Below are 12,485 nucleotides of genomic sequence, written 5' to 3'. Positions count from 1 at the left end.
AAGCGGGTAAAGTTCAGGAAACGGGTACTCCTGAGAAGAGAAGAACAGAAGGCTATTACTGGAAATTATTTTCTAATTATTTTCTGATAATTTCCAGAATTTTAATTCCAGACTAGAATTTCCCCCAGAAACACCCAAATTTCCCCCCTGGGGGAAATTTCCCCCAGTTGGGAACCCGTGGCATAGACCAAATAATTTCGCGAAATTCGCGAAAATTTCTTGGCCATCACGTTCTCCATATTCGACACCTCCCGATTATTTTCTTTGGGGTTACCTTAAGGAGCGTGTATACATCAATAAGCCCCATACAATTCAGCAGCTCAAGGACAACATCTGTGCAGAAATTCAAGGGTTGCAACCAGAGTTATTGTCCGCTGTTATGGAAAATACTGTCAAAAGAGCCCGAGCTTGCGAAGCCGAAAATGGAGGACATCGAAGCTGCATCATTTTTCATAAACAAAGTAAATTTAGTTCCATTTTGTAGATTTTGTTTTGTTATAAAAATATTAAAAATTACTAAAAAACAGAAATGTTACTTAATTTCTAAATCCCAAGGTGACTTTTGGGACACCCTGTATATGTATATATGTATATATATATATATATAATATATATATATATATATATATATATATATATATATATCAAATATATATATATATATATATATATATCAAATATATATATATATATATATATATATATATATATATATATATATATATATATATATATATATATATGAGCCTGGTGTTGGCGCAGTGGTTAGGGCAGCGGCTTGGGATCCAAAAGGTCCTGAGTTCAAGCCCCGTTGGGCCCCTGAATTAATACACCAGGGGGTTGACTCAGCCTGTCATCCTTCCGAGGTCGGCGAAATGAGTACCAGTATACTGGGCCGGTGTATACCCCGGTTAAAATAGGTGTACCATACCCCTGTGTCGTAAGAGGCGACCAGGGTTGCGTCAGGAAGGGCATCCGGCGTAAAACATGTGCCAAATCACTATGCGGATCATACGGATGATCCGCTGTGGCGACCCCTAAGGGGAGCAGCCGAAAGAAGAAGAAGAAGAAGAGATATATATATATATATATATATATATATATATATATATATATATATATATATATATATATATACACATTTTTGTGTATGTGTGCATATACTATGGTGTGTGTGTGTGTGTGTGTGTGTGTGTGTGTGTGTGTGTGTGTGTGTGTGTGTGTGTGTGTGTGTGTGTGTGTGTGTGTGTGTGTGATTCAAATTCCACTGTCGGTTCATTCTGAAACGTAAATATTTGCAGAGAGCTGCAGTGGAAAGATTTCCAAAGGTGTTGGAAGTCCACAAAGATATCCAATGCGTTGTCACAAGCACTGATCGAGCGAAACAAACACAAGGAGTGCATTCATGGAATTACATTATTCCGGTTAAATTATCCTTACTTTCTGTTTGTAATGGTTCGTTAAATGTGAATTAAATAGACAGGTAGTTTTGAGGCCCAGGATGTCCTTTCCTTACTTTGGTATAATAACAAGGATAAGGAAATCCAACACAGGTGGAGGCCATTCAGCCTATCATGCCTGCGTGAACAACACATCAACCCATCTGCATGAGATCCAAGGAAGAAAATGCAAAAAAAAAATTTTAATTAATGAAATTTTTTTTGTGTTTGTTTTTTTTTTCAAATTTTTCCCCCTTTTCTTCCCCTCAGGGGAGGTCAAAAACACACATCAACCACACAACCTCCTTTGATAAGACCCCCACCAACAGTACTCCGTACACAATCACCCATCAATAATCAAACTACCGAAAAGTCCGATCAACATCCCAATACCCCTCTATCTCCATAACTTCCAGGTGCCTATCTAATTGTAATTTAAACTTCTCCACTGTTTCTGCTGCCACTACCTTTCCAGGAAGACCATTCCATGCATTAACTACTCTCTGAGTGAAAGTCCATCCATCCATCCATTGGGACCATACTCTCTGCAGAGCGTTCGTGCTGCCTAAGCAGTCTCCTTGATTATTGGGCACAATCCTGGACGTGTCGCCACTCCGACACAGTATACCAGCATGCTGGCACTCATTTTGCTGACCTCAGAAGGATGACAGGTTGAACATGAAGATGAAGGCCAAAAAACATGAAGCCGATAGAGAAATGTTGTATAATTTGTCTCCGATACAAAATCCAACCTTGAGAGAAAAAGTTGATCGGTTCATCGGGAAGAAGATGATCAGTGCTAAATTGAAACTTGGGCTTGGAAACTAAAAAACTTCTTGGCTCTAATGATGTCATTAAGATTGAAGAGCAATTAGCTGATGAATTACATAAACCAATAATCACAAAGTTTCATCGAAAGAAGGTTTATTCCAAGGAAGTTGATTATATCTGGTCCGCTGAATTAATTGAACTCAATAATGATAAGGCGTACAAGTATGCTTTAACCGTTATTGATTTGAGGAGTAGATATGCATGGGTCATCCCTTTGAAAAACAAAACTGGGAATACACTCATGTTAGCCTTCCAACAGATATTTTATAAAAGTAAGCGAAACCTAAAAAATTATGGACTGATGAGGGTACAGAGTTCTCCGACAAAACATTTATGAATTTTCTTAAAAATAACATTATATTATACAGTACCTTTAATGAAGGAAAATCGGTTGTTATTAAGCGATTCAATCGCACTTTAAGAGAGAGACTATATAAACAATTCACTCAACTCGGTTCTCAACAATGGTCATCTTTAATTCAGGATATTGTAGATAAGTATAATGATACGATTCACACCTCAACGAATACCAAACCATCAGAAACATTTACAAAATTAGAATATATGAAAAAGAGATTAATGTCAGAAAGCCTAAGTTCAAAGTTGGTGATATAGTAAGAATATATCGGTGGAAATCTCATTTTGAAAAAGGTTGTGCAAAGCGATGGACAAATGAACTTTTTAAAATCATTGATGTAATAGATACAGTTCCTTGGACTTACTGTATAAGGTATATGATTTAAAGGGGGAAGAGATTTTAGGTTCATTTTATTCACAGGAATTGCCAAAGACAAAGATAAATTGGGGTTTTTTTGACTCCACCCCTTTTCGTCCCTGCCCACACAAGCCCCACCCACACAAGCCTCACCCATGCAAACCACACCCACAAAAGCCCCACCCACAAAAGCCACATCAACACAATCCCCACCCCATGCAAACACCACTCACCCACACAAGCTCCATCCATGCAAACACCACCCACAAACCACATCCACATCAATCATATCCACATAATTAGTGATTAGTTAATTAGTTCCACACACAACATGTTTACTCAATAATAAAAAAATTTGCTCCATCCACACAAACCCTATCCACACAAGCTCCACCCACCCACACAAGCCCCACCCACCCACACAAGCCCCACCCACCCACACAAAAACAATTTACTACAATCTCAAAATGATATGTGGCTCAGGAGGTGGTCAAACAAGAGCATTGAGAGAAGTTTATCATTTCATTTCTGCTCAACAAAAATACTTAAACCAAGAACCAAGTTCCAAAGTAATCTTTGTGAATATACTCGATGGTGATGAATGTAATAGGAAAATTAATTTATTCCCAAAAGGAGAACATGGACAAATATTCATTGGTTCGCTCTTTGAGTGGAATGAAAATATGAAAGGAAAGAAGTGCTTTAATCAGTAAGTCTCAATTTTACATTTGCTCAATGGGGCAGAGATCAGTCTCCTATTTTGGGTTTTTGGGGCTTGAGACAGTCTCCATTTTACATTTGTTTGTGTGGGATGTGGAGGAATCAGTCTCCTGTTTTGGGCTTTTTGGACCTTGAGACAGAAAGTTTTTCCCTTTTCCCCATTCATTTGAATGGCTGCCTCAGAAGCCCCCTTTATCCTCCACTACCCTCTCTGTGGCATCTATGTCCTACCTGAGTTGTAGTGACCAAAACTACACACAATATTCTAAATTTGACCCTCACTAAATTCCTGTACAATGTTAACACCACTTCTTTTGATTTATAATTGATCCCCCTCCGAATACAACCTAAAACCCTATTTGCTTTACCTCCCGTATCTATTACCACCCCCAGATTCTTCTCCTGTGTGACACGCTCCAAAATGACCCCCTGCATCCTGTAATCTCTATTTTCATTGTTCTTTCCCATCCCCAACACCTTCCACTTTCTCAGGTTAAATTCCATCTGCTAATCTTTTACCCAATCTATACAAGTTTCAATGCTCTCTTTTATCTGATCACCACCCCCTCTGCCATCCACCTTACCTCCAAGTTTTGTGTCATCTGTAAGTTTAGAAAGCTTACTCTACACCCTACTATCCAAATCGTTGATGTAAATAATGAATAGTAATGGTCTGAGTACTGATCCCAGAGGTACCCCACTACCTACATCCTCCCAGCAAGACATACTCCCACTCACAGCTACTCTTTGCTTCCAACCACTGAGCCAGTTTGCAATCCAATTAGCTACCTGAACAGCCACTCCACAAGCCCTCACTTTGGCTAATATTCCACTTTTGGAATAATTCATCAGTCCCACACACACTTCCCCAGCGGATTGGTGGACATGCTGAAAGATTGTGTGATCGTTTATTTTAGAGAGAAAGACAATACTCCGTATACACCAGGAAGACGTTGCAGTTCTGCATTCTGATGTCATGATGGTAAGGTATCAACCATTACATCATCAGCATGCAGGACTGTCACCAAGGGTCTCCAACCCGAGCGACCAATTGAAACGACGTCATTATGCAATCATTTTACGTCGTGAAACGCACTCTGGCGCACACACCTTGTGTGTAAACCAGGTAACAAACGAAGACGTGTGTTTTTGGTGATCGAAACCATGAGCTCAATTATGAAACTGTTTGTGCTCAGGGATTTGAGACCACTTGCAGTTTTGATATTTGGGCTTTAATTTGAAGATGTGCTGCTCGTGACATGTTTGGAAAATGGAACCTATGGATTCACAGACAGTTTATTAACATGACCTTCAAGTGAATTTGTCATCAATCAAGTAACCCTTTTAAAAAGCAATGGACTACAAGAAGGACACATCATAATCGAGCATAATATTGAAGTCCAGGCTGGAATGTATAATCCACATTTCAGTTTTTTGGTTTCGATTTTTAAAAAAGGACATCTCAACAATGTCCCTCTGAGCACCCGGGTTGCTTTCTTTTCTGCCCACGCTTGGGAATGACTGTAAATGCAATGCACAAGGAACCTGCTTTAATTATACCGATGAACCCTCCTTTTAGGATGCACATTCGAGTGCTGATGTTACCATATGTACCTGAAATGATCTTGTTTACGAAGATCATCACAAAAGTTATGTCGCCCTCTCTACGTAATAGACACAGGGAGTACTTAACTCTCGTACTTGTACTCATGTACCGTACTCTATACATACCGTCAGGTGTGCCTGAAGAAGTTTCTAAGCTTGGGTTGCAGTCAGGGTTACCCGAGTATCCTGATCGTTCAATCTCATTGGGGCAGGTTACCTGAGTATCCTGATTCTTAATTATCATGGAGGGAAGTTACCTGAGTATCCTGATCATTCAATATCATGGAGGAAGGTTACCTGAGTATCCTGATCATTCAATATCATGGAGGAAGGTTACCTGAGTATCCTGATCATTCATTTTCATGGAGGAAGGTTACCTGAGTATCCTGATCATTCAATATCATGGAGGAAGGTTACCTGAGTGTCCTGATCATTCATTATCATGGAGGAAGGTTACCTGAGTATCCTGATCATTCAATACCATGGAGGAAGGTTACCTGAGTATCCTGATCATTCAATATCATGGAGGAAGGTTACCTGAGTATCCTGATCATTCAATACCATGGAGGAAGGTTACCTGAGAATCCTGATCATTAAATATCTTGGAGGAAGGTTACCTGTTATCTACGTCATAATTTACCTGTCATCTACGGTTACCTGTTATTTACGAGTATCCTGATTATTCAACATCATGGAGGAAGGTTACCTGAGTTTCCTCACCATTCAATCTCAGAGAGGCAGGTTACCTGAGTGCCTGATCATCCAATCTCATTCATATAAGTTTTTTAAACATACCTTGTATATCTCTACCTTCTCTTCCAGCAACATGCTTCTTGTTTCTTAATTTAAAATCTGTGTATATACTTCCTTTTCCAACTGTTTCTAGATTTATGACCTTTATGACAGTCATATGCAATTCTGTGCTCTGTGATGCAATCCTGTGTGTTTACCTCCTTTGTATTTACTTCTCAGAAAAGTGTAACCCAGATTCTTTATCCAGCCAGTAAAGCAAATACGTTCTCTCAACTATGTGCATTAATTCAGAACATTATTTCAATATCATGTGATACTGGTATTCCATTCTCAACATTATGGAGACATCTGGAGTTCCTCTATTCGGGTAGTTCCAAAAGGAGACCAGAACAGGATCCCAGTAGAGTGCATATCTCCTCCGGGTTTAAAAATGGTTTTGTATACCACTGATAGGCCGGATCTGGATCTGGTTTTTTAAACAAATCGAATCTGCTTGTTCTTGTCACCAGCCCAACTCATCTACCAAGTTTTATCAGAATCTGTCCACAACTCTGAGATATCGTGATATATATATATATATATATATATATATATATATATATATATTGTTTTTTGGCCCAATCTCTCAATGATGAAGAATCACTTAAAAAGATTGCAGTTGTCGGATCCGGATAGAGATAAAGATAGAGATAGAGATAGAGAAAGAGAAAGGGAAAGGGAAAAACACGTAACCTCCTCTCACCTTGGGTGTTCAAGGTAAAAATACATGAATGTCACCAGGTGAGACTCTCAGATGGTTAACCTGCAGTCACTTTTGTAATAATTTAATTACAATATCAACTGCATTGATTACCTTTGTAAAGGCAGCTGTCTCAGCATATGGGTTTCAATCAGCGAGAAAGGGCACAGGTGAGATTGGCTGTCTCAAATAGTCTTGCCTGGTACACATTACCCAAATGATCTTAATCAGAGTCTTTCACAGATAATAATACATTTTCACCATCACTCTGAACAAACATGCATCAATGTAATGTTCCTGTCCAGCAAATGGAGAGCAATGGAATGATTTATCTGAACGAAGATTCATCACGAGGAACACTTTTGATTGGAATACAGCAAATAGCGGAGGGTTACATACAACAACGGTGGGTTACATACAACAAAGGTGGGTTACACACAACAACGGTGGGTTACACACAACAACCGTGGGTTACACACAACAACGGTGGGTTACACACAACAACGGTGGGGAACATACAACAACGGTGGGGAACATACAACAACGGTGGGGAACATACAACAACGGTGGGGAACATACAACAACGGTGGGGAACATACAACAACGGTGGGTTACATACAACAACGGTGGGGAACATACAACAACGGTGGGGAACAGACAACAACGGTGGGGAACATACAACAACGGTGGGTTACATACAACAACGGTGGCGAACATACAACGGTGGGTCAAATACAACAACGGTGGGGAACATACAACGGTGGGGAACATACAACAACGGTGGGTTACATACAACAACAGTGGGGAACATACAACAACGTTGGGGAACATACAACAACGGTGGGTCAAATACAACAACGGTGGGTTAAATACAACAACGGTGGAGAACATACAACGGTGGGGAACATACAACAGTGGGGAACATACAACAACGATGGGAAACATACAACAACGGTGGGTCAAATACAACAACGGTGGGTTACATACAACAACGGTGGGTTACATACAACAACGGTGCGCAACATACAACAACGGTGGGCTACATACAACAACGGTGGGTCACATAGAACGGTGGGTTACGTACAACAACGGTGGGTCACGTACAACAACGGTGGGTCACGTACAACAACGGAGGGTTGCATACAACGGTGGGTTACATACAACAATGGTGGGTCACACACAAGAGCAGTGGGTCACATACAACAATGGTGGGTTATATGCATCAGCATTGGGTCACATACAATAGCAGTGGGTCACATACAATAGCAGTGGGTCACATACATCAACGGTGGGTTATATACATCAGCAGTGGATTACATACATCAACGGTGGGTTATATACATCAGCAGTGGATTACATACATCAACGGTGGGTTATATGCATCAGCAGTGGGTCACATACAATAGCAGGAGGTCACACACAATGGCAGTGGGTTATATTGTTGCGGGGCCGGGTATCGGCTGCGAGCATGACCACGAGATGGAGCAGTCGAGTCGGCTCCACCGATCACCCGGAATGTCTCGGTCGTTACCGTGGATAACTCCGGAGCCGACGGGTCCCTTATCGGACCGAAGTTCGCCAATATTTTGATGGCGTGAGGTACGGTCCACTTGTCTAACTCCAATTTACCTAAGTACTCACGCCGTCCAACTACCGGGGAAATTCACCCTCGACGACGTTCGTATGGAACGAGTCGCTGGCGTACTCGAACCGTGTGCGACCCGAGCGGACGGTCACCGAGATTTCGTCGGTCCAAATGTCCCTTTTACAGCAGCAACAGCCTGGCTTATTCACAACACGCAGCATGTCAAACCAATAAAGGAAACACAAAAACGAACTGATACATTTAACACATGGGTTTATTTATAATAGGTGGGGAAGGAGGGGAGCACGTAAGTCACAGAGTTATTTCGACTAATAGAAATGAAATGCAAATAATGTACAAGGCACTTAACAGTCTTACTTATAGACGGCACACACACACACACACACACACACACACACACACACACACACACACACACACACACACACACACACACACACACACACACACACACACACACCAGTGGTCTTTATTGAAGTCTTCCAGCTCGAGGAAAGGGAGCTGGAGACCAGAGCCTGCACTTGGACCTGTCCACCTCGTGTGGTCTTCGATGATCCGGCTGGACGGGACTCGAACCCGCAGCACGATGCCCCTCAAAGCACCAGCGACAGAGGAAAAGCGTCGGACGCCAGGCACTGCCAAGCCGACCAGACCAGACAAGTCGATCTCCGGCACCTCGAACCCGATCACTGCCAAGCCGACCAGACCAGACAAGTCGATCTCCGGCACCTCGAACCCGATCATTTCCAAGCCAACCAGACCAGACGAGTCGATCTCCGGCACCTCGAACCCGATCATTGCCAAGCCAACCAGAGCAGACCAGTCGATCTCCGGCAACTCGAACCTGATCACTGCCAAGCCGACTCTGACGTTGACGTTCACACTGACCTTTGGCTCCGACTCTGACTCTCACACTGACGTGATGTTCACACTGACCTCCTCCCCCTGTTCTGACTGACTTTTCCAAGGCCCTGGCGTTTCTTTTCTGGCATTTCTCCTGCGGGATGGGGTGTCGGGGGGGGGGGGGTCACCGTCGGAGACGTCTCGCCTCCCATTGGTCGAGGGTTCGTGAGAAATTCGATGTCTGTGGTGTCTCACGTCTCCCATTGGTCGAGGGTTCGTGAGAAAGTCGATGTCTGTGGTGTCTCACGTCTCCCATTGGTCGAGGGTTCGTGAGAAAGTCGATGTCTGTGGTGTCTCACGCCTCCCATTGGTCGAGGGTTCGTGAGAAAGTCGATGTCTGTGGTGTCTCACGTCTCCCATTGGTCGATGGTTCGTGAGAAAGTCGATGTCTGTGGTGTCTCACGTCTCCCATTGGTCGAGGGTTCGTGAGAAAGTCGATGTCTGTGGTGTCTCACGTCTCCCATTGGTCGAGGGTTCGTGAGAAAGTCGATGTGTGTGGTGTCTCACGTCTCCCATTGGTCGAGGGTTCGTGAGAAAGTCGATGTCTGTGGTGTCTCACGCCTCCCATTGGTCGAGGGTTCGTGAGAAAGTCGATGTCTGTGGTTTCTCACGCTTCCCATTGGTCGAGGGTTCGTGAGAAAGTCGATGTGTGTGGTGTCTCACGTCTCCCATTGGTCGAGGGTTCGTGAGAAAGTCGATGTCTGTGGTGTCTCACGTCTCCCATTGGTCGATGGTTCGTGAGAAAGTCGATGTCTGTGGTGTCTCACGTCTCCCATTGGTCGAGGGTTCGTGAGAAAGTCGATGTCTGTGGTGTCTCACGCCTCCCATTGGTCGAGGGTTCGTGAGAAAGTCGATGTGTGTGGTGTCTCACGTCTCCCATTGGTCGAGGGTTCGTGAGAAAGTCGATGTCTGTGGTGTCTCACGCCTCCCATTGGTCGAGGGTTCGTGAGAAAGTCGATGTCTGTGGTTTCTCACGCTTCCCATTGGTCGAGGGTTCGTGAGAAAGTCGATGTGTGTGGTGTCTCACGTCTCCCATTGGTCGAGGGTTCGTGAGAAAGTCGATGTCTGTGGTGTCTCACGTCTCCCATTGGTCGAGGGTTCGTGAGAAAGTCGATGTCTGTGGTGTCTCACGCCTCTTATTGGTCGCGGGGAACATTCCATCTCTCTGGGGCGGAGTCGGCGCTCTGGTGGCCGAGGAAACTCCGCCCATGTCCGTGGTCGAACGCACGTTGCCAATGGCGTCGAGGTGAAGGCGTGTTGTTGTTGTTAACCTCCGCCATCGAAGATGGACGGAGGTTACTGTTTTCACCCCTGTTTGTTTGTGAACCGTATTAAGCAAAAATTCCTGGACTGATTTTGACGAAACTTGGTGGGGGGATTAGGTATGGTCCAAGGATCATGCCATTATATTTTGGACTTGGTCCAAAGTCCAATATGGCCGCTATGGCGGCCATTTTGAAAAAATATTTGAATTTTTGTTTTATCATTTCTACATGTTTTAAGTGATTTCCAACCAAAAAAATAAAAAATTGTTAGAGAAAAAAAAAGAAAAACAAAACAAAATTTTGCAACTTTTTTTTCAACCAAATTTCGATTTTTTTTTTTGCATTTCTACATGTTATCAGTGATTTCCAACAAAAAACATGCCAAAATTATAATTGCGGCTGATTTTGGAACTTCAGGTGGATATACCCACGTAAAATCAATTTCTGTCTCAAGGAATCTAGTTATGACGAATGAATTGAGTATGTAAAAGTTAAAAGTAAATGGGAAAGTTGCAAACTATAACTCTGTGAGCACTGTTGACGTCAAATTGAATGAATAGGATATCAGGTTCACTTGAGTGACCGAGCAGTATTGGCGGCGGAGGTTTTGCACTCTACCGAGTGCTCCCCCTCTAGTTGTTGTTGTTATAAGAGGTGTAAAAAATCCTAACTATTAAAATAACTTCACAGCGCATTTACATTTATTCACCCATGAGACGAGGGGATGGATTCCAACTAGAAAACACATACTTATCGAAATAGCTAAGCTATAGGAACCTGAATGTCTGTGCTCATGGCTTTCAGATTCGCAACAATATACATCAACGGTGGGTCACACACAAGAGCAGTGGGTCATATACATCAACGGTGGGTTATATACATCAACAGTGGGTACACACAATAGCGGTGGGTTACACACAATAGCGGTGGGTCACATACAATAGCGGTGGGTCACACACAATAGCAGTGGGTTACATACATCAACGGTGGGTTACATACATCAATGGTGGATCACATACAATTGCGGTGGGTCACACACAATAGCAGTGGGTTACATACATCAACGGTGGGTTATATACATCAACGGTGGGTCACATACAATAGCGGTGGGTCACACACAATAGCAGTGGGTTACATACATCAACGGTGGGTTACATACATCAGCGGTGGGTCACATACAATAGCAGTGGGTTATATACATCAGCAGTGGGTCACACACAATAGCAGTCGGAAATATACATCAGCAGTGGGTCACACACAATAGCGGTGGATTATATACATCAGCGTTGTGACACATACAATAGCGGTGGTTCACACACAATAGCAGTGGGTTACATACATCAACCATGGGTTACTTACATCAGCGATGGGTTGCACACAATAGCAGTGGGTTATGTGTATCAGCAGTGGGTCACACACAATAGCAGTGGGTCACACACAATAGCAGTGGGTTACATACATCAACGATTGGTTATACACAATAGCAGTGGGATATATACATCAGCAGTGGGTCACACACAATAGCAGTGGGTCACACACAAGAGCAGTGGGTCACATACATCAAAGGTGGGTATATACATCAGCGGTGGGTCACATACAATAGCAATGAGTTACATACATCAGCGGTGGGTCATATGCATCAGCAGTGGGTCACACACAATAGCGGTGGGTTATATACATCAGCAGTGCATCACACACAACAGCGGTGGGTTACATACATCAACGGTGGGTTACATACATCAGCGGTGGGTCACACACAATAGCAGTGGGTCACACACAATAGCGGTGGGTTATATACATCAGCAGTGGGTCATACACAACAGCGGTGGGTTATATACATCAGTGGTGGGTTATATACATCAGCGGTTGGTCACACAAAATAGCAGTGGGTCACATACAACAGCAGTGG

This window comes from Eptatretus burgeri, chromosome 18, assembly GCF_056783735.1.
Source record: "Eptatretus burgeri isolate ZD-2024b chromosome 18, Ebu_testis_v1, whole genome shotgun sequence".
Taxonomy (NCBI): Eukaryota; Metazoa; Chordata; class Myxini; order Myxiniformes; family Myxinidae; genus Eptatretus; species Eptatretus burgeri.
This window is presented reverse-complemented; position numbering follows the sequence as displayed.